Source organism: Egretta garzetta, unplaced genomic scaffold (assembly GCF_000687185.1).
Source record: "Egretta garzetta isolate BGI_Z169 unplaced genomic scaffold, ASM68718v1 scaffold235, whole genome shotgun sequence".
Classification (NCBI taxonomy): Eukaryota; Metazoa; Chordata; class Aves; order Pelecaniformes; family Ardeidae; genus Egretta; species Egretta garzetta.
The window spans coordinates 1,507,287-1,511,965 of NW_009259792.1; the positions used below are offsets into that span (position 1 = coordinate 1,507,287).

At 40.2% G+C, this 4,679-nt stretch overlaps 1 protein-coding gene across 1 annotated transcript in view; it reads left to right on the forward strand.

The window, feature by feature from the left end:
- Positions 1 to 4,679, forward strand: part of SUPT3H (SPT3 homolog, SAGA and STAGA complex component) — a 232,164-nt gene that overhangs the window by 301 nt on the left and 227,184 nt on the right. The gene's annotated exons all lie outside the window — the stretch shown is intronic.

The following is a 4,679-nucleotide window of genomic DNA, read 5'->3' on the forward strand; positions in this document are numbered from 1 at the left end:
GCGAAGCGGGGCGGCGGCGGGGCTGCCTGGCAGCAGCCTTGCGGAGCGGCTTCTCCCCGCAAAACCTGCTCTGCTCTCGAAGCCGAGGCGCTGGGAAGCGGCCCTGCCTTCAGCCCAGGCGGCGATGCTGCCTGGTACCCGGCTGCCAGCTCGCTCCCAGCTCTGCAGCCTCCTAACCCTGCGATTTTGGGGGGTGGAAGCGCCAGACCCGGGGTTACTCGCTGCCTGGAGGGTGCAGTGAGCGGCTTTTGCCATGTTTCGCTCTTGCGTCAGTTTTCTCGTGGCCTGGTGTTAACACGCATGGCACCCTGCTCTGTTTGTTTTGTTGTCTTGCAGCTGATCTTGAAGGTGTTTCTACAAGTGGTTTGGGTTTTGTTGGTTTTTTTCATTTTATTTGTTTTTTATTGTCTACTTAAAATGATGTGACGGAGGCCAGGCTTTGGCCTGCAGATGCCATGTGCTGTGGGGTATTACTGAGCTCTTCTCGCACTCTGGTGCTGTGAAATGTCAGTACTTTGTAATTTTTCTCTGGAGGAAGTGGATTTTATTTGTTTTGCACAAACAGGCGTGGTGGTTTATGAATAAGAATCCTGCGATAGTCCTTATAGAAATTATTAGTCCTTACAGAAATGACTGGTAAATGCTAAAAACCTAGGAATAACAGCTAGTCAAGAAGAATACTTCTCTCTGTAGGCTTTAAGTGGTTTTGCCGCTTACTAGCTATATTTTTATACGTCCTATGTACAGATCAACTGCTTACAAGTTCCTAGAAATTATACAAGTGAATGCTTTGCAGTCTATGAATGCAAAGCACAATATACATGCAAAATATTTATTACTGTGTATGTGAAGGGGAGGTGAGAACCTGACATTGCTGACAACCAAGTTTGCTGTATGGCGTTAGTATTAAGGCTTTATCGTGAGACATCTGATTTCCTAAGAATGAATCTATTTCAAGGTTTGCAGTAGTGTTGGTAATACGCTTAAATTTTCTTTTGAAGTCTTTGATCTAACTCCCGTATCGTTCTCTTTCTTGGTACAGGCCTCGCTTTCCCTTTGGCTTAAGGCACGGCACCCTGTGCAGTGCTAAGTGACTTGGCAGGTTGCAGTGCACCCTCCCTCTCTCCCTTTTTGCGTATCTTTCTTCACTGTTGGCCAGATCCAAGCGGCATGGAAGGTAGTGGCAGTCTTTCTGTTCACTTTGGTGGACTTTGCACAAGCTCATGTTTGCATGGTACTGATAGGCAAATCAGATTTTACTTTATTTGGGTTCCTTTTTGTCCCGTGCATTTGTTGCTGTGTAGATGGGAATGCTGATGTTAGAAGTAGCATTTCCAACTGTAACAGTATTTGTGGTTTTCTGAAAGCCCCATCTCTGAGAGTCTTGCGAATGTGTGACAGTGTTAGGTTTCGCTTAGATAAATTTTTAGCCGTGATGATTCTGAAGAAAAGCTTGAGGTCTAACCAGAGTATGCTAAAAAGGCAGGAGGTAAAACTTAAAGTAATTTCTCTGAGAAGTAAACAAGAAACCCTTCTGTGCTTTACTGGCATTTTACTTGTAATTTTCAAATATATGGATTTAGAAGCATTGCTTAAGGTTTAACGGGGTTCAGTAGCCTTTGGATTATTTGCTAAGCCCCTGAGTGTCATAACCGACTGAATTATTCTCATGGGCTCAATTTTGAATAGCATAGAATGGAGCTGTCTGAAATTTGATTAGTCAATTAGTAACTTGTCAGCATAAGCAAGCTGTAATTTAGTAAGCTACAAGTGTTTTAAGAATTACTTACATGTAATAGTCTAGAGTAACACTGAACATTGTTCACGTTGTTCCTGCCGTTCTGACGTGATGCCCTCAAGCAGGGAGACCAGCTAGACAGTGCCTTTCTAGGTCATTATTGCAAGGGTGTTCTAAGGCATGAGGCCAAACCCAAGCAGTGTAATTATACCATAGAAACTAATTGAATTGATGATCTTGTTGCAATTGTGAAATATTCAAATGTGTAGAAATACAAAGTATGTAAAGAAAAGGAAACCAGTTAGGCCCGTGCTCTCATGGAGCTGGGCAGTAGTGACTCAGTTATGAATTTATCTGGAGCTGATCCGAAAACTGCATGTCAAAGGTACTGAAAATGCTGTTGATTAGATCTGTGATCTGTGTTTCAGATACTTGGCATTCATAGTGCTGCATGTAATCGTTATTAATTTGAAGTAATTTAGTATGTGTCCATTTGCAAGCTAACGCAGAATAATTTTCTATTTATAAATAAACTTTGGCTTCTCTCTACCCCCTGTATTTTGCATACATTTGAGGTGTTACGTCTGATTACAATCAGGCATTCACAGAGTCAACTACAAAGTTTCTAGTTCTCACAGCTCCTTAAAATATCTCGGAAGAAGTAACAGTAATGGTAAAAACAGGCCAAGAGCTTGTATGGAAGAGGGGAAGCACCTTGGGTATTGGCCTAACACTTGCTAACATCTCTCAGTTAAATCATAAGAATTATCAAAACAGCTCTCCAATGTTAAGTGCTTTTAAAAAATGATGTGCAAAGAAAAATGTGCATTTTGAAGTAAACAAGAACACATTTTAGCAGAAACCTATTGAACATCATCTGTGACTGCGAGATCTTTGAAAGAGGTCGGTGCCCTGAGTGTTACTGACTTACTGTTAGATCTACTTCTTAAGAGCTAATTTGCACGGTTGTGATTTATATTAAAGCTGTGGCTGTTTTTCTTGTAGTTTTCCTTGTGCTAGGTGTTGTGCACATGAGCAACAATGGAGGTAGGCGTTTTCTGCTCTAGAGGATTTAGACTTGTGATGTCAAGCAGCGATTTCAGAAAGGAGAGGAAGAGTTCAACAACAAGAACTGGAGAAAATTCTTATAACCTCAGCTATGTATTTGGCTAGTCGTTCCTCATTAAGAATTTTTGATACATGCATTGATGCCCTAACTTGAGGGGAGCAATGGGGCAAAGTATGAAATTCCTGATATGCCAGAATGTTCAGTTAAGGTCAGAGTGGAACTATATTATGCAATGATTTTAATTGTATTTCAGATAGTCAACTAAACACAGCTCAGGATGATGTGAAAGGAGGAGGAGGATCGATGTAATCAGTGTGATAGGTTGGGAAGGTAATGCCATCATGAAAGGAGGTGAACAGATGAAGGCAGGTGAAGGTCTAGAGAGAGAAATTATACCTGAGAAAGTGTAGTTTAAAGCTGATGTTAGGAAGGGGGTAAACTTGGTTGTGCTTTACAGAGAATCCAACTGCATTAGTGAGACCTTAAATTTTAAGTTACTTGAGATGGAACTGAAGGTAGATGGGAACCATGGTAACTAATGGATTTGCTTGTTGGCTTAAAGCATACTGGCAAAACTAACTTGACATCTACATACTTGTATAGAAATGTTTTATTCCTCAGAAAAAGCAAAATGCCGAGTAAGTTACAGGTTGAGGTCTGTTCATCTCTGCATGCTGGAGTCAAGTATGTAAGTTCCTAATGATTTGAAGCCGTTTTTTATCACAAGACTTGCAAACACACCCTATATTCCCGTCACTGAAAATTGTCAGTGGTTACCGCAGGAAGGTCATGGCTGCTAAATTGCATGTCTATACAGTTATTAAATAATTCATACGGAAGATTCAGAATACTACTAAAATAATGCATTTTGAAAAAATAATTGCTAGGCCAAACAAAGTTAGGGTTATGGGAGCTGGATTCTGGAAGCCGTGGCAACTTTGCTGTTAGTTATAGGTTGTCTGGTCTTTACACTGTTCTGTTAAAGCATTTTTAGGAGGGAAGAAAAAAAAAAGTCATCAGTGCTTAATTTGCAGTGCCATTAACTGACAAATGTGGCATGGAGTTCTGCAAAAAGTGCTGCACGTTTAGTTCAGAGGGAAGTGGGCATATACATTAGATTAATTTTCCCTGCTTTCTTGGTTAAGAATAAATAAATAACTTCTGGGGAAGGACCGAGCTCTGATTAGACTCGAGTTAGAAACTATGAGAAGTGTTTGTAAATATCTCCAGATGTGGAAGCATTCCTCTCATGTAAGATTAGGCTGTATGTTTCTCAATCTCAAATAAAATAGTTACATCTGTGTATTAATATTCTTTCAGTAGTCCCGACCGTTCTGTGGTCTGTTTCAGAAGAGGCTTAAATAACTGTCATGTCTAAATCGTGGATGGACAAATAATAACTTAAAATATGAGAACATGCAGAGTAATTTTAAGTAAAATACAGGGGTTGTTAGGCAGAGTAGAGTCAGAAGGTTATGCTTTAGTCTGTAGTTGGTTAGTGACTTTTCTTTCCCTGCAAAGTCAGTGAGAGAGAGTTGTGCTTGTTTACCGCTTTCATTTAAGGTCTTTGGTAAAATTAATGCACAGAAGTACTGTCTTGCGAGAGGTAGAAATGAACGTTCAGGGTTATTTTCTCTCTAGGGACGTGAAACAGGACAGTTTTAAAGATAAAATCAATGAGATGCATTCTGTCCTTTGGACCAAAATCTATGCTTACATGTATTTGAAAATTTGTTTTACCCTTTGTTACCAGACACGCATGTTTCTTCTCTAACTTCTAAATGAAAGTGAATGACTGAGTTGCCTTATAAATAGAAAGGGGGAAATGATGTTCAGTTGTATTCCTTACATTTGTGGGGGTTTTCCAAGGAA